Source organism: Triturus cristatus, chromosome 5_1 (assembly GCF_964204655.1).
Source record: "Triturus cristatus chromosome 5_1, aTriCri1.1, whole genome shotgun sequence".
NCBI classification, from domain to species: domain Eukaryota; kingdom Metazoa; phylum Chordata; class Amphibia; order Caudata; family Salamandridae; genus Triturus; species Triturus cristatus.
In genome coordinates, this window is record NC_140587.1 from 155,688,921 (window position 1) to 155,716,049 (window position 27,129).

Consider the following 27,129-nt stretch of genomic DNA (forward strand, 5'->3'; position numbering starts at 1 on the left):
CGTACCCACGCCTTAAGAGCGTGTGTACGGGTCGTACCACGCCCACCCCTACGTCACCCCAACAATGGCGGTACGTCCCGTACCCACGTCCCAAAGGCATGGGTAGGAGCCGTACCGCCATTGTTGGAGTGACGTAGGGGTGGGCGTGGTACGACCTGTACCCATGCCTTTGGGACGTGGGTACGGGCCGTACCCCCATTGTTGGGGTGACGTAGGGGTGGGCGTGGTACGACCTGTACCCACGCACTAAAGGCGTAGGTACGGGCCGTACCCCTACGTCACCCCAACAATGGCGGTATGGCCCGTACCCATGCCTTCGGGATGTGGGTACGGCCCGTACCGCCATTGTTGGGGTGACGTAGGGGTGGGCGTGGTACGACCCGTACCCATGCCTTTGGGACGTGGGTATGGGCCGTACCCCTACGTCACCCCAACAATGGCGGTATGGCCCATACCCATGCCTGTGTGACGTGGGTATGGGCCGTACCACCATTGTTGGGGTGCCGTAGGGGTACGGCCCGTACCCACGCCTCAAGAGCGTGGGTACAGGTCGTACCACACCAGTGGACAGACACATAGGGGTGTGTGGCCATCAGCCCCAGCAGTGCCCAGACACAGGAGGGGTGGGTGCAGAGTCCTCCCAGCAGTGCCCAGACATATGAGGGGTGGGTGCCTATCACTCCCAGCAGTGCCCAGACACAGGAGGGGTGGATGCAGAGTCCTCCCAGCAGTGCCCAGACATATGAGGGGTGGGTGCCTATCACTCCCAGCAGTGCCCAGACACAGGAGGTGTGGGTGCAGACTCCTCCTAGCAGTGCCCAGACACAGGTGGGGTGGATGCAGAGTCCTCCCAGCAGTGCCCAGACATATGAGGGGTGGGTGCCTATCACTCCCAGCAGTGCCCAGACATATGAGGGGTGGATGCCTATCACTCCCAGCAGTGCCCAGACACAGGAGGGGTGGGTGCAGAGTCCTCCCAGCAGTGCCCAGACACAGGAGGGGTGGGTGCCTATCACTCCCAGCAGTGCCCAGACACAGGAGGGGTGGGTGCAGAGTCCTCCCAGCAGTGCCCAGACACAGGAGGGGTGGGTGCAGAGTCCTCCTAGCAGTGCCCAAACACTCGAGAGGTGGATGCAGAGTCGTCCCAGCAGTGCCCAGACATATGAGGGGTGGGTGCCTATCACTCCCAGCAGTGCCCAGACACAGGAGGGGTGGGTGCAGAGTCCTCCCAGCAGTGCCCAGACACAGGAGGGGTGGGTGCAGAGTCCTCCCAGCAGTGCCCAGACATATGAGGGGTGGGTGCCTATCACTCCTGTCACGTGGTTTTAGGCCACTCCCTATTTACAGTGCTAAGTTAGCTAAATCACGTTAGCTGTTGGAAAAACATCTTGTTGCTTTTGCTGCCTTTGCACCCGACACTGTTGTTACATGTTATTCATTTAAGAAATGCAGACTCGTCTCAAATGAATGTTATTTATACATCCTTAACAGTTGCTAGTGCCCTTGGTCTGTACATCGAGTAAAGAACTGTTCTAGGACACTAGACGGTGCCGGCTGATTATGTTCAGGGTGATCGTACCACTGTTTAGTCACAACATGCACGCAGCCGCACATACCAGAATGTCGTGGGCTTTAATATCACAGCGCAGCATATTGTTAGGGCATTCGATAGAAGAGCTGTTGCAGAGAACACTGAGCTGATCCTGTGATGTGATACACCCGAGCTGATCTATACGGTATGGGGTCCCCTATGCAAGCCTATGAGACCTTCTAATAGTCTAATAATATATTATTAGTTGCTAGAGAAAGGAGGGTGGTTGTTTTCCACTGTCATTACAATATGATCGCTCCTTTCATTTTCTATGGTATTGTAACAATGCTAATGGTAATGATCTTAACCATTTGTCTGCTTATGTTAGCCAAAGTACTGTATAACAGGACTCGAGGTTTATGAATAAATTCTTTAAACTTTACTGTGTCTTAGTTATTCTGTTGTGGACTAATATATATGTGCAAACGGGTATTTCGGGTTCCCACCATTCCTGAGAATAACTAAGTCGCATGTTCTGGGTTGTCTATACATTGGGACCGCCGAGCTAAATCTCGGATAACGAATGTGACACTAAGCTAGTCGGATAAGGGGTTCTTAGTTCTGAGGGGAGTTTCTGGTACACCACAATTCTCTAAGGTTCTGGTTTCCTGCGCATAGTTCTGTGCATACGCAGAATCCCTACAACATGGCGCACCTAACGTTTGGTCTTAATATCTGAGATGCCTTAGTAGTGCTTTTTATTAGTCTATAACACCCTCACTCTGATTTCCGGATAACGGGAGTGATGGTTTAACCTACCTAGGTTTTAGGCTATAGGTTCTTTCAAGCTTGATAATAAAAAAGGTTACACTAATCTAAGCCCAAGTGCTACTAAAGATCCTCGTTGTATCTTCTTTTTTCGTCCTAATGGCGGAAGAAATTCCCGCTCATAGTAGGCTGTCTCTACGTGCTCATTTGAGGACGTACGGGGTGCCTGATGACGGGATGGCAGTGGTGTTTGTCGTAAGTGCAAGTGCCACTTACCCTTATGAGTTGTTTTACTCTTGGGTTACCTTTGAGGCTGATGAAGATGTCGATAAAACGTTCCACAAATACACTGCCACGCAGGTGCCTCTACATTATACCCCATATATGGCTTTAGAAATTCCTATTTCAACCTGGCAGCACACTATTTGGTTTAATGGCGCCCTCCCCCACACGGTCACCCCGGCGAGACTGGGTCCTTTATCTATTGAAGGAGCTACTTGGCCGGTGCTGGCCGGACATACACCTCATCCACGCTACCTGACGGTAGGGGTGGATAGCTTACGTATACTACACACGACCCTGATTACGGTCCATAGGGCGTTAGTGCAGTATGTGTCGCGCACTGTACAGGTGGGGGCACCTGCAGTTGCGGTACACGGGGCTGATCACCATCATGCGGTTGTGATTAGTCCTGTAATGGTAAACGCGGTTGTTGGCAAGCGCCCCCAGAATAAGGATGAGTATCCTTATTGGCTTGCAGAAAAATTCGATCAACTAGAAGCCGTGTTTCCTAACACTAGTCCTGTGGATAAACACAGGATACTCACTATTACTTTGCCGAAAGAACTGGTCCCAGACATTGTCGATTGTGACAATTGGGGCAAGGTCTTTGCCGCGACCTATTCGAAGTGCTTCGGCACTACGTCTATGTCGGTACTACCTTCCGTTATCAAGAAAGTCCAGGAGGACCATGGGGCGGAGGCAGCTATTGAATTGGGAATGCGGCTTATCGGCAGCTTCGATATAGTATGTTCCATGATTATGGGAAATCTCAAAGGAGATGCCATGCAGTTTCAAGTGGGAAACATGATGGCGCTTATTGCGGATGACGATAAGCCGAGGGAGTTTGCAAAAGTTATTGCGAAAGCCTATAGGATGGTCGGACGTAGTGCCCTAGGCGTGAAACCCGTCATCAAAATTCCTGATGTAGTACAGCACACTAAAGTGAGTTCGTCTACAAAAGACGATAAACCCAACTTTCCAAAACAAAATTGGCGAGCTAAAAAACAAGATAAACAGCAACAGAAACAGGAGACTCGTCCTGCGTCCCCAGTTCAGGCTTATGTTGAACGCACTTATGATTTGCGTGATCGTTCTCGTATTAAGTCACCTGATAGGTTTCAGGTTCCTGACCAGCGCTCTCCTCGTTCTTCACAGGAAACAGCGGCTTCACACTTTGGTGGAGGAGACCGTGGGAGAGGCCGGGGTGCTCAAGGTCGAGACCAGCCCCGACAGGAGGACAGAAAAGGCAAGCAGGAGGATTCTGCACGTCCACGTCCCCCGTTTCAGAAAAAGAAGGTTGCTGCAATCTCAGCGAAGTATGCCTCAGATGGTACGGACACAGCTTCTGAACATGAAATGGGCGCTGACGCTGCTAGACAGCGCGGCGGAAGTTACAGTAGTGCGGGGAGCACTGCGTCCATTTCTGGAGGCGACAGCAACTAAAATCTATGTAACAGTAGAAACTGCTGATACTCGCGTAGCCCCCCCTGAGAGATTATTTGACATAGTCCTCAATATTGAGGGTGACATACAACGAAAAATTAACGCGGTATTTTGGGATAATCTAACGACCACCTATGATATACTATTGGCGGAGAAAGATTGGCCCCCGGCTTTCGTTCTAAACGCTCCAAGGGGGGAAGAAGTCATTCTTCCTTCTTTTGGACACGTAGTGCCCAAGGAGGAGTCTAAGAAGTTGGCCGAGGAGTGGGCGCGGGTGCTTGCACCTGCGTTGTACCGTAATCAGGTGGGGTGGGATAAAAGTTCTACCCTCCACGAATTTCCATTGCGGTCCGACCCCCAACCTCAGCCCCAATACCCTATGCGTCGTGAGGCTAGGTCTCACGTCGCGGCTATCCTTGAACAATTGGAATATCAGGGTGTAATTGTCATCCATGAATAATCCTTTATTCACTGTAACGAAGCCTGACGGATCGTACCGCCTAGTTTTGGATTACCGGCATTTAAACTCGCACTGCCGGAATTGTGCGGTGCAAAATACCCATAGTTCAGCCCTCGTAGATAGTCTTGTGAGAAAAAGGTTCAAAACCACACTCGACTTGTCCAATGGTTTTTATTGCCATAACATATCCCCTCACAGTTATGAGTGGACCGCTTTTACTTCGGGTGGTAAACAAAAAGTGTTCAAAAGGCTCCCAATGGGCTATAAAAATAGTCCTGGGGTATTTGCTGCCCGTGTGGTCTCTCTCTTAGAGATGGTAGACCCGGAGGCGTACGCGTACGTTGATGACATCTACTTAACAGACGACGAGTTGCTTCCACACCTTGCTCGAGTGGACAACATAATTTGTATGTTTGCGGACTTTGGTTACAAGTTTAACTTTAAGAAGTCCCACATTGCCGAGTACACAGTTTTATTCTTGGGGTACGAACTCAACAATGAGGGCCGAGGCTTGGCTCCGCAGTTCCTTGAGAAATGCGCACGCCTTCGTATCCCTACGACACTGAAACAACTACAATCATTGCTGGGCTTTCTGACTTTCGGTCGTACCTACATTCCTGAATATGCCCAGCGTATCAAGACATTATATGCCTTGGTGCAACCAACTTTTACCAAATCTTGCTGGCTGCCAGAACATTCGGCTGCATTACACTCTTTGCAGTCTGACCTTCTTACTGCGAAATATTTACAAACTCGTGATAACCACCAGAACCTGGTCATAAGAATTGTCCCGGGTGTGGAGGGGTTCACGTACTTAACATACAATGAGGGCGACACTGTCCCCATTGCTTACAAATCTCATTTATATACTTCGGCTGAAATGCGTTTCTCCACTGTCGAAAAAGTTTTGACAGCAGTTCAGATGGCAATCCTGAAAGAGCGAGCGCTATCACAGGGGAAGCGCATGATGGTGGTAACACCATTTCCTGCCCTAGAGGCAGTCACTAAAGCAAGTGTGCCGAATTCTAAAGCTTTGCATCCAAGGTGGATACAATGGGCGACCTCCTTAGCCTCGCCTGATGTCAAATACATTTTTGACGCAGGACTTCAGACTCAGGAGAGTTTGGAGTATGAATTAGTTCATCCGGCTCCACTTACATTGCGCCCGTTGGAGGAGTTCATTTGTGTCATATACACTGATGGGTCCGCGCAGCCCGCAACTGGATCAAGGCACGCTTATTCAGCGGCTTGCGCAATTGTTGTTGGTACTTTCGTGAATGGTGAATTCGTACAGGATGCGGTGCATACGCAGACTTTGGGTGATTGTACCGCACAATTGGCGGAGCTTAGAGCTCTGGTGCTTGCACTGGAGTTTGCTGATTACAGAGTCACAACTCTTATAGTGAGTGATTCTTACTATTGTGTTCAATCTTACAACGACAATCTGATGTTTTGGATTGCGAATGGATTTCGTGATTCAAAAGGTAGCACAGTGAAGCATAAAACGCTTTGGGCTAGGGTGGCTGAACTAAAATGCAGTCGACCCCTTGTGAATGTTATTCACACTCTTGGTCACCAACGAGTTGGCGTCCATGCTGTCGGTAACAGTTTGGCTGACGAGGCAGCTAAAACAGCAGTGGCAACATACTTAGTAGCAGCAGTTACAAGATCCAAAAGTAAGATCGATGATGACATCTTGGCAGCTATTGCTGCATCAGAAACTGGGACGGACTTCCCTAGAGGTTTCCCTTCTCGATACCATTATCACTTAAGTCCTGATAACGTCCCGTTAGTGAGGATTAATGATGTTAGGGATAGGGTTATTCCCAATTCGGACTGCAGGCCCGCATTGGTACAAGCTGCGCACGAGGGTGTTGCGTCTGCGCACGCCGGAGTGTCCGCAACTGTGTCACTGTTGCAACAGCGTTATTGGTGGTACGGTTTGTACAAACATACACGGACTTATGTCCTCAATTGTGGGATTTGCCAACAGATAAAGCCATCTACGGTGGCGCGTCCACCACAAACGCAGCTGCATATATCTAATCAACCACTAGCGTGTGTTTATTTAGATCACTGCGGTCCTTTTTCCTCGGACACTGCGTACAAGTATATCTTGGTTGCAGTAGATTCGTGCACACGTTTTCTTTGGGTGTGGCCACACAGGAGTGCTGACGCCCGGACTGTCATCAAAGCATTGCGTGTCTTTATAGGGAGTTTTGCATGTGGCACCCTTCACTCTGATCAGGGCCCTGCGTTCGCCTCTAAGGCTTACAAAGAAGCTATGAGAAGTTTGGGGGTCCAAGTCAAATTTTCGTCTCCATACCGGCCTGAGGGCAATAGTGTTGTGGAACGAATGAACCGTGACCTAAAGCAATCATTGACAGCCAGGGTGTTAGGTACTGGCAAAAACTGGTTAGCCCATTTGTATGATGTCCAACGTGCACATAATAATCTCCCTAGAAGGTCTCTGGGTGGGAGGACCCCGTACATGATGCTCTTCGGAGTTCGAATGTTTGTTCCTGACCTTGAGGGTCTCGACATGGCGGCGGCAGCCGCGCCTTTTGACTTAGATGACCACTGTACTGTCTTACAGAATCTTCAAGAAACCAGAGACACTCTAGCAAAAGAACACGTATCCTCTGCGACCGAAGCTGGACTTCAGATTCCGGTAGTCGGCTGGCTACCCAGAGTTGGTGATCTGGTCCGTGAGAAGGTGGAGAAGAAGAAGGAGTTTGGCCCCTCTTATCGTGCACCAGTGCCGGTGCTTGGAGTTGAGGGTACCCGCACAATTGTTTTGCCTCCACTTCCTGGTCACAGAGACAACAGGTACATTTCAGTTGACAATGTCAAGCTACACAGGGTGGCCGATACTCCATAGTCTGACACCTTCAGTTTCTTGCCCTTCAATGATGCGCAGTTCGGTAGTGGTTCCACCTTCTGACATCGTGCCTGCGGTTGCCATTGAAATGCAAGTACTTTCTGATTCTGCTGTTTCACCTGCGGATGGTGTTTTACATGATGATGCTGAGTTTTCTTATCCTGCTGATGTCCCTTTGTCCCTTTTGCAATCAACTAACATTGTCCAGTCTAATTCTTCCTTTGGAACTGAATCATTGACTTCCACTGCCCCTTCCCAATTTTCAAAATTTTTTGCCTGGTTCAAGAGACAATTTTTGGTTCCCCCCTGGATTTACATTTGGCTGGTGCTCATTTGCATTTTTTTGTTCATGTCCATTGGTTTTGTGGTGGTGTTTTTTAGGCTGATAAATGGACACTACCTGGATGAACGTTCTACAATTAGTTTAATTAATGGAACTTTGGCCCCACATTCATCGTCGCACATCATGAAGAGGGACCTGACTTTTGTAAATATCACCGCCTGGCCTGTCCGTGATGGGATAGCATGGGATGCAGTTAAATTTCAAATTCATGGGCCGACGGAAGTGATTATTGTGCCATCTGTATATCGTGTTTCTATGGGTGATGTGGTGAAGCAAGACATTCGATCTGATGATTGGGATGTTAAAACTATAGAGACACTGTTTTCTGATTTAAAATACTATGCCGCATTTGATGCTGAGGATTTGTATTTGAATAATGTAAACTATGCAGAACAGTTTTGTTATCAACATTATGGCACACATTTTCTTCATAGGGCAAACACGTTTCGTAGTTTAGTCAACTTTACACAGTGGGAACATTGCCCAGCCCCGAAGATTGGTAGTTCAAAAACATTGATCGAAAATTTTTCGTATTTTTCGGATTTCAGTACATCCAATAATGCATCTTTTTATTTTAAACTTAGAGACAAACCTATTTCAAAGGTGCGTTTGACCCACACTAAATTGTTGTTTTCTAAGTCCTTCATGGACGATTTGGCTGTTGGTGGGTATGACGTTTGGAAACATACTATTGATCTCAAATCGGTTTGGGGAACTAAATCTTGGCAAGTACAAGGTACAGAAGCTTTACATCGTGCCTGCCTCATCCCAAACCACATGTTATTTTTAAATTCTACAATTTTTCAGACAACCTGTTTAGGATTGGCTATTTCTAAAAAATTAAATTCCCCCTCGATCCCGGATCTGAGAGCTTACCCTGGTTGGGAGAATCACACAGATCTGTCCCTTACTATGTTGCAGTCTTTTATTTCCAATTCCACCTTCAATATTAGTGCCTTAGACCCTAAAGGTTGGTTGGTTTGGCAGAAAAGTTCGGATAACTGTCAACGTAGATTTTTGGGGTTAATTCCCGGGTATGTACAGGATAGAGTAGACCCACGTTTTCTGTCCTCACACACTGTCACTACCTACTCGGTAGGTAAATTGTGCCAGACATGGTTGCAACATTCCACATTAGATTCAGTTAAGATTCACTTGTCACGTTTGCATGACAAAATTGATTTGAATGATTTTGTTAAGGGTCCCGCATTGGGTAGATCCAAAAGATGGGTGTATGCTGTTTACAACGAGGTCTGGAAGTTGTCGCAGATTGAGGCTGCTTCCAGACTCCGTGCTATTGACCAAGCCAATATGGAAAAAGTATTGGCAGTAATAGATAATAGTATTAATACCTTATCTTCGAGAATATATACATTGGATAACATTGTTTCATCTGTTGTGGATATTGTCCAGGACGATGTGTCTGTATTGTATCATGGTCAAAATCAATTGCGTTCGATAATGCAATTTGCTTGGACTTTGCAGACGTTAAAGGCGGGGAAAGTGCCGTGGGATTACATGAATATTTCTTCTTTATTCCGCCCATTTAATCTGACATCGAAGCAGCAATTCATGTCCATGAAAGATGCTACATATTCACTACTGCATATAGAAAAGTTAGAACCTTTGCCTTTTTCTGTTGCTGAGTCGGATTATGCTGTGTGGCTCGTACATGGGATGGTCACTCTGCCAATTTCTATGTATAGCTTTAGTTCATGCATGAAACATTATGCCTTAGGCAGATACGAAAAACTTGGTTCTGCATTCTTGCATGAGGTATGGTCTCTCCCATTTACATATCGATGTGAGAGAGACGGCAAAGAAGTTTATTTGAAAGGTGAGGAGTGTACGTCTGCTCCTGATCATTCTGTAGTATGTAGACATATCCAATTACATGGGTCGTGTAATATGAATGCCCCTAATCTAGCTTGCGTTCTGAAGGGCATTCCTGTGCCAGTTATAACACCGTCATTTACGCTGCTTGCTAATGGTAGTTATTTGCTTTTAAATAGTGAGGCTTGCTGTGGGATGTTAGCTGGAATTCCCTATATTGTTTCAGTTTCACGGAGAGTAATTTGCTGTAATAACGTGCTGTTCCCACCCCCGCAAGGCCGACTGGATATATCCATCTGGCCGATGATTCCGACCTTGAAAGCAGAGTTCAATAGGATGAGCAGAATAAGGGCTCTTTTGTCTCAAAAGGAGGTTGCGTTGACTTCGTCACGTGAAACATTTCTCCTTCAGGTGGCAAACGCTCGCACGGAAGTTCAAGCACTTTTGAATACTGACCTCCCCCTCCATTTTGGCACACTAATACATACTATCTTCAATGCTTCTTCTACGACTGGTCTGGTCCATTTTTTTAAAGTTGTAGGCTCTGGCCTTGTGACGTCTTTCCAGTCTATTTTTGGTATAATACCAGCTATTTTTCATTCTATTTTTTCTGGTGTTTTCGGAGGGTTTCCTCTGATACTCGCATTAGTTGCTGGCATACCACTGTTGGTCTGCGCACTACGCTATGGCTGCACAACTTGCGCTTCTCGACCACAGATTCAGCCTGTTCCATCTGCGTAGCCGGATGTGGGAAACTTATGGGACTTTACCACTTGCTACCTTAAGTATCGCTTATGGATTATCCTTCCGGTTCCCGTATTTCACTTGTGTACAGCCTGTTTTTCACTGTCTCGAATGTCCGTTCCAATGGGCTCTGGATGTGTGTCTGTCAAACTTGGTGTCACCTGACCTGGATTTTGATCGACTGATGTATCCCTTAGTGGTTCATGAGTTTGACTGTTCTGGAGTCGGGTTTATGGCCTTGGGTGCGGCGCATGGAGTCCTTGGATTATGGAATATCGAGAAAGCAGCAGTTGACTTCCTGGCACGAAGTTACATCGAGATGCCTGCTTCTTGTCCACGTGGAGTGCTTGATGCTCATTTCCTGGTGGAACACGTGTGTTCTTTTTCGTTGCTGAATTGGATGACAGCCAATTTTGCGGATGACTCCAATGATTTTCTGCTGGAAGCTGCAGCTACATATGCTGCTTATACCTTTTTAAATTGACTGCCGGATGGCGAGTTCAATGGAGTGAATTTTTTTCTATCTTCTCACAAACGATCGTTGGCCTCTGTGGACGATGGATTGTGTTTTTACATTTTTTTCTGTCTCTCTCTCTACTCTTCGAGATTTTTTCTTCCTCTGACTTTCTGAACTCACATTTCAAGTTCTTTAGTCTGCATCGTTGATCTTGAACTCTGCGTTCTGCTAAAATTGTTCGCCCCTGGTTGTACAGTGGTTCGATCAAAGGGGGATGTCACGTGGTTTTAGGCCACTCCCTATTTACAGTGCTAAGTTAGCTAAATCACGTTAGCTGTTGGAAAAACATCTTGTTGCTTTTGCTGCCTTTGCACCCGACACTGTTGTTACATGTTATTCATTTAAGAAATGCAGACTCGTCTCAAATGAATGTTATTTATACATCCTTAACAGTTGCTAGTGCCCTTGGTCTGTACATCGAGTAAAGAACTGTTCTAGGACACTAGACGGTGCCGGCTGATTATGTTCAGGGTGATCGTACCACTGTTTAGTCACAACATGCACGCAGCCGCACATACCAGAATGTCGTGGGCTTTAATATCACAGCGCAGCATATTGTTAGGGCATTCGATAGAAGAGCTGTTGCAGAGAACACTGAGCTGATCCTGTGATGTGATACACCCGAGCTGATCTATACGGTATGGGGTCCCCTATGCAAGCCTATGAGACCTTCTAATAGTCTAATAATATATTATTAGTTGCTAGAGAAAGGAGGGTGGTTGTTTTCCACTGTCATTACAATATGATCGCTCCTTTCATTTTCTATGGTATTGTAACAATGCTAATGGTAATGATCTTAACCATTTGTCTGCTTATGTTAGCCAAAGTACTGTATAACAGGACTCGAGGTTTATGAATAAATTCTTTAAACTTTACTGTGTCTTAGTTATTCTGTTGTGGACTAATATATATGTGCAAACGGGTATTTCGGGTTCCCACCATTCCTGAGAATAACTAAGTCGCATGTTCTGGGTTGTCTATACATTGGGACCGCCGAGCTAAATCTCGGATAACGAATGTGACACTAAGCTAGTCGGATAAGGGGTTCTTAGTTCTGAGGGGAGTTTCTGGTACACCACAATTCTCTAAGGTTCTGGTTTCCTGCGCATAGTTCTGTGCATACGCAGAATCCCTACAACACTCCCAGCAGTGCCCAGACACAGGAGGGGTGGATGCAGAGTCCTCCCAGCAGTGCCCAGACATATGAGGGGTGGGTGCCTATCACTCCCAGCAGTGCCCAGACAAAGGAGGGGTGGGTGCAGAGTCCTCCCAGCAGTGCCCAGACACAGGAGGGGTGGATGCAGAGTCCTCCCAGCAGTGCCCAGACATATGAGGGGTGGGTGCCTATCACTCCCAGCAGTGCCCAGACACAGGAGGGGTGGGTGCAGAGTCCTCCCAACAGTGCCCAGACACAGGAGGGGTGGGTGCAGAGTCCTCCCAGCAGTGCCCACACACAGGAGGGGTGGATGCAGAGTCTTCCCAGCAGTGCCCAGACATATGAGGGGTGGGTGCCTATCACTCCCAGCAGTGCCCAGACACAGGAGGGGTGGGTGCAGAGTCCTCCCAGCAGTGCCCAGACTTAGGAGGGGTGGGTGCAGAGTACTCCCAGCAGTGCCCAGACACAGGAGGGGTGGGTGCAGAGTCCTCCCAGCAGTGCCCAGACACAGGAGGGGTGGGTGCAGAGTCCTCCCAGCAGTGCCCAGACACAGGAGGGGTGGATGCAGAGTCCTCCCAGCAGTGCCCAGACATATGAGGGGTGGGTACCTATCACTCCCAGCAGTGCCCAGACACAGGAGGGGTGGGTGCAGAGTCCTCCCAGCAGTGCCCAGGCACAGGAGGGGTGGGTGCAGAGTCCTCCCAGCAGTGCCTAGACATATGAGGGGTGGGTGCCTATCACTCCCAGCAGTGCCCAGACACAGGAGGGGTGGATGCAGAGTCCTCCCAGCAGTGCCCAGACATATGAGGGGTGGGTGCCTATCACTCCCAGCAGTGCCCAGACACAGGAGGGGTGGGTGCAGAGTCCTCCCAGCAGTGCCCAGACACAGGAGGGGTGGGTGCCTATCATTCCCAGCACTGCCCAGACATATGAGGGGTGGGTGCCTATCACTCCCAGCAGTGCCCAGACACAGGAGGGGTGGGTGCAGAGTCCTCCCAGCAGTGCCCAGACACAGGAGGGGTGGGTGCAGAGTCCTCCCAGCAGTGCCCAGACATATGAGGGGTGGGTGCTTATCACTCCCAGCACTGCCCAGACATATGAGGGGTGGGTGCCTATCACTCCCAGCAGTGCCCAGACACAGGAGGGGTGGGTGCAGAGTCCTCCCAGTAGTGCCCAGACACAGGAGGGGTGGGTGCAGAGTCCTCCCAGCTGTGCCCAGACACAGGAGGGGTAGGTGCAGAGTCCTCCCAGCAGTGCCCAGACATATGAGGGGTGGGTGTCTATCACTCCCAGCACTGCCCAGACATATGAGGGGTGGGTACCTATCACTCCCAGCAGTGCCCAGACACAGGAGGGGTGGGTGCAGAGTCCTCCCAGCAGTGCCCAGACATATGAGGGGTGGGTGCCTATCATTCCCATCCCAGCAGTGCCCAGACACAGGAGGGGAGGGTGCAGAGTCCTCCCAGCAGTGCCCAGACACAGGAGGGGTGGGTGCAGAGTCCTCCCAGCAGTGCCCAGACATATGAGGGGTGGGTGCCTATCACTCCCAGAAGTGCCCAGACACAGGAGGGGTGGGTGCAGAGTCCTCCCAGCAGTGCCCAGACACAGGAGGGGTGGGTGCAGAGTCCTCCCAGCAGTGGATAGAGACATGGTGGTGTGTAAACCATCCTACAAGTAGCAAAACTCCATGGGTGCATGAAGACATACACAAAGTGCGACTATATTGAGAGTGGCATGCCAACACATCACTGACAGCAGTGTCCTACTCCCATGAGGGTGGATGTCCATCCCCCACTGCATGACACACCACATGTGGGTGTGATGACATATGACACATGCTTACCCACCCCTGGCACTGGCAGCACAATACACACACTGAGAGCATGCAACAAGACTGTATATTCATGTGTCACCCTACTAAACTAAGAGACCCAAAGGGAACACACACTGTCACGCACATTCCAGGACTGATAGGAATGTACAGGTGCTGGTGCAGCCAACAAGTTGGTGCCTCCCATGGAGGGAAAAGGGTGGAGTACCCACAGATACAATGCCCACAATTGTCAGACAGGTGCCCAAAGACCCTGCAGAACACGTAACACATGTGTGCGAGGCTGGGAGTACACACATGCATAGTGCGTAAAGGGAACATGTCCACATGAAGTCATGTCAATATACTCCATACACAAGTACAGTGACCACCAAGGATGCCACAAATGATGCAGGTGGAGATATTGCCGAGCATGCATGTCTTAAGTTGAAGGGATCCGTCACACACCCAGCCAATGTAGGCAGAGCTCAGCACAACAATTGGGAAACACCCTGCAGGGAAGATGTCAGGGTCCACACAGGAAGGAGCACACCTTGGGACAATGTCACCATACAGTAAGAGCTTACATGACCAAATATGTTTTGCAGATACCTTGTGATGGCACACAGATACCAGGGTCCACCCCATAAGCAGCACACTACAACATTTCCCAGACACCTAACACATTATCACCACCCCAAATCATGGAGCAGCACCACCAACAGCAAGACCAGTAAAGCATTTGTGTGCAAATGAAAAACAAAATGCTTTATTCAGCATGAAAAATCATAGCTAAAGAAATGTCAACTATATACAGGGCCCATAGGCCAGGCCATGTGCAAAGTCCTGGTGGGGGACACTTGGGGACGCGTCTCCCCTAGCTTGCCTGCACAGTTCACACTTCCATATCATCCACTGTAGTGATGATACCTATCTCCCTATGTACAATGCTAAGTTAGCACAACCGCGTTAGATGTTAGAAAGCCATCTTGCCGCTTCTGCTGCTTTTGCACGCGACACTGTTGTTACATGTTATTAATTGAGAAATGCTTACTCGACTTTGCTTCACATGAGAACTATCTGTTATTAACATCCTTAACAGTGAGCAGCGACCTTGGTCTGTACATTGTGTATAGAACCAGTCTGGGTCGCTAGACGGTGCATGTTGTTGTGTTCAGGTTGATCGCACCACTATTTAGCCATAACATGCACGCAGCTGCAGATACCTGAAAGACGAGTGCTTTTTAAGATTGCAGTGTAGCATGTTTTAGAGTTAGTCGGCAGAAGAGTGTTCCCAGGAGAGAGCCTAGCTGATCCTGTGATGTGATTCCACTAAGCTGATCTATACGGTATGGGGTTCCCCATTCAAGCCTAGAGACCTTCTATTAGTCTAATAATAATACTATTAGTTTACTAGCGAAAGGAGGGTGGCTGATTTCCACTGTCATTTTATTATGATTGCTCCTTTCATTTTCTATGGTATTGTAACAATGCAGATGGTTCTGATCTTAACCATTTGTCTGCTTATGTTAGCCAAAATACTGCATCTTAGGACACGTGGATTATAAATTAAACTCTTTAAACTTTAACCGTGTCTCTGTTTATTCTGTTGTGGACTGATATGAGAATAATAACAAAAAGGTATTTCTGATTCCCACCATTCCTGAGAATATTCTAAGTTGCTTGTTCTGGGTTGTCTATACATTGGGACCGCCGAGCTAGATCTCGGATAACGAATGGGACACTAAGCTAGTCGGATAAGGGGTTCTGGGTTCTGAGGGGAGTTTTTGGTACACCACAATTCTCTGAGGTCCTGGGTTCCTGCGCATAGTTCTGTGCATAAGCAGAATCCCTGCAACATGGCGCACCTAACGTTTGGTCTATTGATTTGAGACGCCTTAGTAGTGCTTATATTAGTCCACAACACCCTCACTCTGGTTTCCGGTTGACGGGAGTGACGGTTTAACCTACCTGGGTTTCGACTAATAGGTTCCTTCAAGCTTGATCATTAAAAAGGTTATTTTTCCTGAACCCCAGTGCTACACTTGATATCGTTGTTACACTTTAGTGTGTCCTGATGGCGGTAGATATAGCCGCGCATAGTCGTGCTCCTCTGCGCCGTCATTTGACGACGTATGGGGTGCCAGATGAAGGGATGGCTGTTATTTTTTTGGTCAGTGCTGATGAGTCATACCCGTATGAGTTGTTTTACACATGGGTGACTTTTCCGGCGGTAGATGACGACGATACATTTCACACCTATACTGCCACTCAGCTTCCTGCGGTCTATACCCCATATAGGACACAAGAAATTCTGATCTCTGCCTGGCAGCATACTATTTGGTTTAATGGCGCCCTTCTCCATGCGGTTACACCGGCGAGAATGGGCCCGTTGTCTATTGCAGGGGCCACATGGCCGGTGCTAGCCGGATTTACGCCTCATCCCCGGTATCTCACGGTGGCGGTAGCTGAGTTGCGTGTGCTCCACACTGCCCTTATTACAGTACATAGGGCTTTAGTGCAGTACGTGTCACGCACCATGCAGGCGGGGGCACCTGCTGTTGCGGGACAACCTACAGACCACCACGCAGTGGTTATTAGTCCTGTTATGGTTAATTCGGTGGTCGGCAAGCGCCCCACCAGTAAGGATGAATTTCCTTATTGGCTTGCTGAGAAATTTGATCAACTGGAAGCAGTTTTTCCAAATACTACTCCTGTGGAGAAACACAGGATCCTCACCATTACTTTGCCTAAGGACCTGGTCCAGGACATTGCCGATTGTGACAACTGGGGGAAGGTCTTTGCGGCGACCTATTCGAAGTGCTATGGCACTCCGTCTATGTCTGTACTACCCTCCGTCATCAAGAAGGTTCAAGAGAACCATGGTGCGGAGGCGGCTATTGAATTGGGAATGAGGCTTGTCGACAGCTTCGATGTGGTTTGTTCCATGGTAATGGGCAACTTCAAAGGAGATGCCATGCAGTTCCAAGTTGGTAATATGCTGGAACTTGTGGATGTGAACGACAGGCCCAGGGAATTCGCGAAAATTATTGCGAAAGCCTACAGAATGGTGGGTCGTAGCGCCTTGGGTGTGAAACCCACCGTGATCATTCCTGATGTAGTACAACAAACCAAGGTGAGTTCGTCTACTAAAGACGAAAAGCCCAACTTTCCAAAGCAAAGTTGGAGAACTAAGAAACAGGGGAAACAGCAACAGAAACAGGGTTCTCGTTCTGCCTCACCCGTCCGGTCGTCCAGTGACCGCACATATGATCTGCGCGATCGTTCTCGTATTAAGTCACCTGATAGATTTCAGGTTTCTGAACAACGCTCTCCTCGTTCTTCACAGGAAACATCGGCTTCACAATCCGGTGGCGGAGACCGTGGGAAAGGAAGGGGTGCTCAAGGTCGTGAGCAACCTCGCCAGACCGACGGTAAAGGCAAGCAGGACGAGTCTGCACGTCAACGGCCCCCGTTTCAGAAAAAGAAAGTTGCTGCGCTAACGGCGAGGTATGCCTCAGATGGTACGGACACAGCTTCGGAACCTGACATGGGCGCTAACGCTGCTAGACAGCGCGGCGGAAGTTACAGTAGTGCGGCAAGCACTGTGTCCATATCTGGCGGTGACAGCAACTGATACATTTGTGAGTGTTGAAACTGCTGATACTCGCGTGGCTCCCCCGAAAGACTGTTTGAAATTGTCCTTTTAATTGAGGGTGACATACAATGCAAAATTAGAGTGTTTTTTGGGGATAATCTGAGCTCCACCTATGATATTCTTTTGGCGGAGGCTGATTGGCCCCCGGCTTTCGTTTTAGATGCTCCTCGAGGGGAGGACGTGATCCTCCCGTCCTTTGGGCACACAGTGCCGACGGAACATTCTACGAGGTTGGCCGGGGAGTGGGCGCAGGTGCTTGCGCCTGCGTTGTATCGTAATCAGGTCGGCTGGGATACATTTTCTCCCAACCATGAGATTCCGTTGCGGTCCACGCCCCAGCCACAACCCCAATATCCCATGCGTCGTGAGGCACGACCTCACGTCGCTTCTATCCTTGAACAATTGGAATATCAGGGAGTAATTGAAACTTGTGTATCACCAATGAATAATCCTTTATTCACTGTGACGAAGCCTGACGGATCGTACCGCCTAGTTTTGGATTACCGGCACTTAAACTCACACTGCCGGACGTGCGCGGTGCAAAATACCCACGGTTCGGCTCTCGTCGATAGTCTCGTGAGAAAACGGTTTAAAACCACACTTGACATTTCCAATGGCTTTTACAGCCATAACCTAGCCCCTCTCAGTTATGAGTGGACGGCGTTCACCTCGGGTGGCATACAGAAACAATTCAAAAGGCTCCTGATGGGCTATAAAAACAGCCCTGGGGTCTTTGCTGCTCGAGTGGTCTCTCTCTTGGAGATGGTAGATCCGGAAGCATACTCGTATGTCGATGACATCTATTTAACAGACGACGAGTTGCTTCCACACCTTGCTCGCGTGGATAACATAATTACTATGTTTGCTGACTTCGGTTACAAGTTTAACTTTGCGAAGTCCCACATTGCCGAGTATACAGTGTTGTTCTTGGGGTACAAACTCAACAATGAAGGTCAAGGATTGGCTCCGCACTTCCTTGAGAAATGCGCACGCCTCCGTGCTCCTACTACACTGAAAAAATTGCAATCCCTGCTGGGCTTTCTGAATTTCGGTCGCACGTACATTCCTGACTATGCCCAGCGTATCAAGCCACTTTATGCCTTGGTACAACCTACTTTTTCCGAATCTTGCTGGCTGCCGGAGCATTCAGCTGCATTACAGTTATTGCAGGCTGATCTTCTTGCTTCAAAATACTTACAAACGCGTGATAACCACACTAACCTGGTCATTAGAATTGTACCGGGCGCAGTGGGTTTCACATACTTGACGTTCAATGAGGGCGACACCGTCCCCATTGCATACAAATCACACCTGTACACTTTGGCTGAGCTGCGATTTTCCGCTGTCGAAAAAGTACTGACAGCTGTGCAGATGACGATCCTGAAAGAACGTGCGCTATCACAAGGGAAACGTATGCTGGTGGTGACATCATATCCTGCCCTTGAGGCAGTGACAAAAGCTAGTGTACCTAATTCTAAGGCTTTGCATCCAAGGTGGATAAAATGGGCTACTTCCTTAACTTCGCCGGACGTCACATATGTCTTTGACGCGGCATTACAGACTCAGGAGTTCTTGAAGTATGAATATGTTCATCCACCTCCTCTGTCTTTGCGCCCGCTCGAGAATTACCATTGTGTCAGTTACACTGACGGGTCTGCGCAACCCGCAATTGGATCAAAGCACGCTTATTCAGCGGCTTGCGAGATTGTGGTGGGTGCATTCGTAAATGGTGAATTCCAATCCGATGTTGTGCATACAGAATCATTGGGTGATTGTACCGCACAGTTGGCGGAGCTTCGTGCTCTGGTGCTTGCACTGGAGTTTGCTGATCCTCGGGTCACAACTCTTATAGTAAGTGACTCGTTTTATTGTATCCAAGCCTACAACGACAATCTCCATTTTTGGTCTCAGAACGACTACCATGATTCCAAAGGTAGCACGATTAAGCATAAGTTGCTTTGGGTTCGAGTGGCAGATCTTAAAGAACGTCTGCCTCTCGTGAATGTGATTCACACTCTTGGTCACCAACGTGTTGGCGTCCATGCTGTCGGTAACAGTTTGGCTGATGAGGCAGCAAAAACCGCAGTGGCGACATTCTTAGTAGCAGCAGTTACAAGATCCAAAAGTAAGATCGATGATGACATCTTGGCGGCTATTGCTGCTACAGAGACGGGGAAGGGCTTTCCGAAAGGTTTCCCTTCTCGTTACCATTATCACTTAAGTCCTGATAACGTCCCGTTAGTGAGGATTAACGACGTTGGTGACAGGTTGATTCCCAACGCGGACTGCAGACCATCTTTGATATCAGCAGCCCACGAGAGCATGGCGTCCGCGCATGCCGGCGTTGCAGCTACAGTATCTTTATTACAGCAACGTTACTGGTGGTTCGGCTTGTACAAACAAGCACGACCCTATGTTCTTGATTGTGACATTTGTCAGCAGATAAAACCTTCATCTGCGGCGCGTCCACCACAAACGCAGTTGTATATATCTAATAAACCACTTGTTTGCGTTTATTTAGATCATTGCGGTCCTTTTACCTCTGATACTGCGTACAAGTACATCTTGGTTGCAGTGGATTCGTGCACACCTTTTCTGTGGGTGTGGCCACAAAGGAGTGCTGATGCCCGTACTGTCATCAAGGATTTGCGTGTCTTCGTTGGAAGTTGTGCGTGTGGTACCTTTCATTCTGATCACGGCCCTGCGTTCGCCTCTAAGGCGTACAAAGAAGCCATGAGAAATTTGGGGGTCCAAGTCAAATTTTCGTCTCCATACCGGCCTGAGGGCAATAGTGTGGTGGAGCGGATGAACCGTGACTTAAAGCAATCTTTGACAGCCAGGGTTTTAGGTACTGGCCGGAACTGGCTAGCCCACTTGTATGACGTCCAACGTGCACTTAATAATCTCCCTAGAAGGTCTCTGGGTGGGCGGACCCCATACATGATGCTCTTTGGCATACGAATGTTTGTCCCAGACCTTGATGGTCTAGAGATGGCGGCGGCGGCCGCGCCTTTTGACCTAGATGATCACTGTGCTGTATTGCAGAATCTTCAAGAAGCCAGAGACACTCTAGCGAAGGAACACGTACCCTCAACATATGATGCTGCACTTCAGATTCCGGTAGTCGGCTGGCTACCTCGAGTTGGTGATCTGGTCCGGGAGAAGGTAGAGAACAAGAAGGAGTTCGGCCCCTCTTATCGTGCACCAGTCCCAGTGCTTGGAGTACAGGGTACACGTACAGTCATTTTACCTCCACTTCCTGGTTGCAAGCATAACAGGTACATCTCTATTGACAATGTCAAGCTACAGCGAGTGGCCGATACTTCTTAGTATGACACCAGCAGTTTCTTGCCCTTCAATGCTGAGAAATTCTGTTGTGGCCCCTGCTTCTAACGCCTTGCCTGATGTTGCCGTCCAGATGCATACAGTTACTGGTCCTTTACTGCCACCGACGGCTGGTGGTCTGCCTGAAGATCCTGAGTATGCTTATCCTGCAGAAGTCCTGGTGCCTCTTTTGCAATCAACCGCAATTACCCAGTCACATTCTTCCTTTGACAATGATTCGATGACTTCCATTGCCCCGTCGAAAGTTTCCATTTTTGTTGCCTGGTTCAAAAGACATTTTTTAATTCCCCCTTGGACTTACATTTGGCTGGTGCTCATATGTATTTTTTTGTTTATGTCCATTGGCTTTGTGGTAGTGTTTTTTAGACTTATCAATGGACACTACCTGAAAGAAAGATCTACAATTCGTCTAATTGATGGAACTTTGGCCCCTCACTCCTCATCACATATCATGAAAATGGACCAGACATTTGTGAACATTACCGCCTGGCCTGTCCGTGATGGGCTTGCTTGGGATGCTGTTAACTTTCAAATTCACGGCCCCACTGAAGTAATTAATGTGCCAAATGTGTTTCGTGTTTCTATGGGTGATGTGCTCAAACAAAACATCCACTCAGATTATTGGGATGTCAAAGCCATTGAAGCACTGTTTTCTGATTTGAAATATTATGCTGCATTTGATGCTGAAGACTTGTATTTAGATACTGCAAATTATGATGAGCAATTCTGCTATCAACATTATGGCACACACTTCCTGCACAAAGCAAATACGTTTAGAAATTTGGTAAATTACACACAATGGGAACACTGTCCCGCCCCAAGGCTGAGCAGCTCAGCCACGTTGGTGAACAAATACACTTATTTTTCTGATTTCAGTGTGTCAAACCCGGACTCCTTTTATTTTAAGGTAGCGCCTGAGTCTGCTTCTAAAGTTAGACTGACACACACCAAATTGTTGTATTCCAAGTCCTTTATGGACGAATTGGCAATTGGAGGTTATGATCTTTGGAAAGCTACTATCGATCTTAAATCGGTTTGGGGTTCTAAACCATGGCAGGTACAGGGAACGGAAGCTTTGCATCGTGCCTGTCTTATCCCGAATCAAATGTTATTTTTAAATTCCTCGATTTTTCAGACCACCTGTTTTGGATTGGGTACTAATAAAAAATTAAATTCTCCCTCAATTCCGGATCTGGGTGCTTACCCTGGTTGGGGTAATCATACAGATCTTCCCCTTGCTAAGTTGCAGACATACGTGTCCAACACATCCTTCAACATTACTGATTTGAATCCGGAAGGGTGGTTGGTGTGGCAGACAAGTTACAGATGTCTGTCAACATCGGTTTCTTGGTTTCAAACAGGAGTATACACAAGTTCGTGTGGACCCACGTTTTGAATCCTCTCATAGTGTAACTACCTACTCCGTGGGGAAGTTATGCCAATCCTGGTTGCAACATTCTACATTAGCATCTGTTAAACTTCATTTATCAAAATTAAACGACAAAATAGATTTGAATGATTTTGTTAAGGGTCCTGCGAAAGGCAGGTCCAAAATATGGGTATATGCTATTTACAACGAAGTTTGGAAGCTGTCGCAGATTGAGGCTGCGTCAAGATTACGGGCTATTGATCAAGCCAATATGGAGAAAGTATTGGCTGTGATAGATAATAGCATTAACACCCTGTCTTACAGAATTTATACATTAGATAATATTGTATCATCTGTGTTAGACATTGTGCAGGATGATTTGTCTGTATTGTATCATGGTCAAAATCAATTGCGTTCTATTATGCAGTTTGCATGGACATTGCAAACGTTAAAGGCAGGGAAGGTCCCTTGGGATTACATGAATGTTTCATCTTTGTTCCTCCCTTTTAATTTAACTGCAAAGATGCAGTTCATGTCCATGAAAGATGCTACATACTCACTACTGCACATTGAGAAGTTAGAACCTTTACCTTTCGCTGTTGCTGAATTAAATTCTGCCGTGTGGCTTATCCACGGGTTGATCACGTTACCTTTTCCCCTGTTTAAGTTCAGTTCGTGCATGAAAAATTATGCCCTTGGCAGATATGAAGAACTTGCTACTGCCTTCCTGCACGAAGTTTGGTCACTCCCATTCACTTATAGATGTGTGAGAGACGGTACGGAGGTTTACTTGAAAGGGGAGGAGTGTAATTCCACTCCGGATCGCTCAGTAGTTTGTAGACACATTCAGTTACATGGTGCTTGTAATATACACGCCCCTAATTTAGCTTGCATCCTGAAAGGGATTCCGGTGCCAGTTATAACACCGTCTTTTACGCTGCTTGCTAACGGTAGTTATTTGCTATTAAATAATGAAGCTTGCTGTGGGATGTTAGTGGGAATTCCTTACATAGTAACGGTATCACAGCGCGTAGTTTGCTGCAATAACGTCCTTTTCCCACCCCCGCATGGCCGGCTCGATGTCTCCATCTGGCCTTCTATTCCAACCTTGAAAGCAGAGTTCAACAAGATGAGCAGAATAAGAGCTCTATTGTCTCAAAAAGAAGTCGCGTTGACTTCATCCCGTGAAACATTTGTCCTTCACGTTGCTAACACACGCACAGAAGTACAAGCTCTTTTGAATACTGATCTCCCACTACATTTTGGGACCCTGATTCAGACTATCTTTAATGCCTCGTCAACAAGTGGCCTGGTTCATTTTTTTAAAATTGTGGGCTCCGACCTCGTGACCTCCTTTCAAACTATTTTTGGTGTGATCCCCGCATTTTTTCATTCTATTTTTTCCAGCGTCTTCGGAGGTCTCCCTTTGCTTCTCGCCCTCGTAGCCAGGGTCCTTCTACTGATTTGCTACTGCGCAATGGCTGCACAACTTGCGTACCAAGGCAGCATGCCCCGGCTGATCCATCTGCGTAACCGGATGCTTGAATACTATGGCACTTTACCGTTGGCGACCTTAAGCAGCGACTATGGGTTGTCCTACCGGTTTCCCTTCTTTACCTGTGTGCATCCTGTCTTTCATTGCCTAGATTGTCCATTCCAATGGGCTCTGGATTTGTGCTTGTCGTCGTCGGTGTCTCCTGCCCCGGATTATGATCAGCTAATGAGCCCGTCAGTGGTTCATGAGTTGGACTGCTCTGGAATCGGGATTATGGCCTGTGCGGCTGCGCATGGAGTCCTTGGGAATTGGGACATCGGAAAGGCTGCTGCTGACTTCTTGGAAAGAAGTTATCTTGAAGAACACGCCTGTTGTCCGAGTATTGTACTTGAGGCTCCATTAATCGAGGAACACGTGTGTTCCTTCCACTTGCTTAACTGGATGGCAGATAATTTTGCGGAACCTTCCAATGATTGATTTCCTCTTGGAAGCTGTTGCGACTTATTGTGCCTACACCTTGATGGATTGACTTTTTGCCCTCTACCTTTTATGGTGCATCCATCGATGTTACATTTTTTTCCCTTTTGAGAGTTTTTTTTCCCTACAACATCATTTTTCTTTTTTCTTTTTTTCTTCGAACTTTTTCACTTACCTTATAAGGACTTACAGTTCATGCCCTTGGTTCCGTCCTATCTGACTTGAACTCTGCGTTCTTGAAAGTGCGCCCTTAGTGGTTAGTGGTCCGATCATGGGGGGGTGTAGTGATGATACCTATCTCCCTATGTACAATGCTAAGTTAGCACAACCGCGTTAGATGTTAGAAAGCCATCTTGCCGCTTCTGCTGCTTTTGCACGCGACACTGTTGTTACATGTTATTAATTGAGAAATGCTTACTCGACTTTGCTTCACAAGAGAACTGCCTGTTGTTAACATCCTTAACAGTGAGCAGCGACCTTGGTCTGTACATTGTGTAAAGAACCAGTCTGGGTCGCTAGACGGTGCATGTTGTTGTGTTCAGGTTGATCGCACCACTATTTAGCCATAACATGCACGCAGTTGCAGATACCTGAAAGACGAGTGCTTTTTAATATTACAGTGCAGCATGTTTTAGAGTTAGTCGGCAGAAGAGTGTTCCCAGGAGAGAGCCTAGCTGATCCTGTGATGTGATTCCACTAAGCTGATCTATACAGTATGGGGTTCCCCATTCATGCCTAGAGACCTTCTATTAGTCTAATAATAATACTATTAGTTTACTAGCGAAAGGAGGGTGGCTGATTTCCACTGTCATTTTATTATGATTGCTCCTTTCATTTTCTATGGTATTGTAACAATGCTGATGGTTCTGATCTTAACCATTTGTCTGCTTATGTTAGCCAAAATACTGCATCTTAGGACATGAGGTTTATAAATTAAACTCTTTAAACTTTAACCGTGTCTCTGTTTATTCTGTTGTGGACTGATAAGAGAATAATAACGAAAAGGTATTTCTGATTCCCACCATTCCTGAGAATATTCTAAGTCGCTTGTTCTAGGTTGTCTATACATTGGGACCGCCGAGCTAGATCTCGGATAACGAATGGGACACTAAGCTAGTCGGATAAGGGGTTCTGGGTTCTGAGGGGAGTTTTTGGTACACCACAATTCTCTGAGGTCCTGGGTTCCTGCGCATAGTTCTGTGCATAAGCAGAATCCCTGCAACACCACAGAAGGGGGGCATCATGTGGGGGGGAAGGACCAGGCACCGCAGGGACAGGAGGGCAAGGGTAGGTGTCATGGGTGCAGGGACGGACGACTCCACCACAGGGGGTGGGGCAGCACCAAAGGTGGTGGCTAGGATGGCGCTGCACACGGCCGCAAGGTCTTCCAGCGTCTCCCCTGCACCCGAACGAACCACAGGCCCCAAGGAGCGGGGGGTTGGAGGGATGGGTTGGAGTGCTACTGGGGGAGGGTGTGGACAGGGGGGGGACTCAACTACCCTGGCCGGGCACTGCCTCCACCGCTTGCGGGGTGGTGCCACACTGGGGCTGAGGGACACACTGGCCACGAAGGACTCCTTATCTGACAGTTGGCCAGGAGAGCTAAGGGGAGTGGTTTTGGAGGAAGTGGGTTGTGAGGACTGCGCACTCCCACTGTGGCTGCGTGGCTGCGTGGCTTCGGTTTGCCCCCCGACCCAGTGGCTGTGCCTACTTCCCCCTGTGTGTGCGTGACAGGAGGTGTGCGCTTGGCCTTCCCTGGTGGTGTGCTGCCTGTGTCTGGTGGGGTGCGTGCATGGGGATGTCTGGGTGTGCGTGGGACAGGCATGGGAGTGGGAAGTGTGGATGGTGCAGGGGTGGGGGGGGACGGAGCGCTGCTTGAGATCCACTGCTGCAGTCAGTGACGAGTCTATGGACCTCAGCAACATCCGTTGGTCCGACATCGCTGCTGACATGCCCTCCATGTACGACACCATCTGTGTCAGCAGTGTGGTGTGGCCATGGAGGACATTAAGCAGTGATGTCTGACCAACCTGCAACTGCCGCAGAATGTCCACAGACTCGGCATTGACGGCAGCAGGGGAGACAGGGGCAGGGGGTGCGGTGCCTGGCACGAAGGAGACATGTTGTCGCCTAGCACGGAGGGAAGGGACCCGAGCAAGTGGGAGGCCGGTGATGGGAATGGAGGGGGCGGCGACAGATGGAGTGCTGCTTTCAGCTCTGGGAGCAGCCTCCGCCCCCTCTGGGAGCTCAGCCTCGGACCCGTCAGCGTCATAGTCGGTGGTGGGACTGGACAGGTCCTCCGCCTCACTCCCCTCGGCCTCCGTGCCACTCGCTGCGCCAGACTAGCCAGCACTGTTTATGTTTATGTTTATGTTTATAAAATTTATAAAGCACACAAATACCCATGGGTGTCTCGGCGCTGAGGACAACAGCATGAAACCTATTCCAAGGACTACTGTGTAAATAGCCACGTTTTGGTCATTTTTCTGAATGAGAGTAGGGATTGAGAGGTTCTGATATTAAGGGGGAGCGAGTTCCAGAGTCTGGCAGCTGCGACAATTAAACATTTGTCGCCCCAGGCGGCCATTTTGGTCCGAGGTACAGTGAACAAAGATGACGTAGAGGAGCGAAGCGCCCGGGTCGGAGCATAGGCTGCCAGGTCAGGAAATGAGGTCCAATGTTGCGTGAGGTTTTATACGCAATACACAAGGCCTTAAATTTGATCCGATTCCTCACTGGAAGCAAGTGGTATTTTCGGATCACCTGTGAAATTGACTCATATTTTGGGGTTCCTGAGAGCAGCCTTGCGGCTGGATGGTTTGCAATTTGTGAATGACCTTAGTTTGGGCATTTAAAAGAAGCCCGTTACAATAGTCAATAATTGACATGATTAAGGTGCTAATGAGAGTTTTGCCTGACGTTAGGGGGAGGAAAGGAAGAATTTTCTTTATCATCCGCAACTTGTAAAAGGCGGCTGAGACTACTGTGTTGGCATGAGGAAGAAAAGTGAGTCTGTC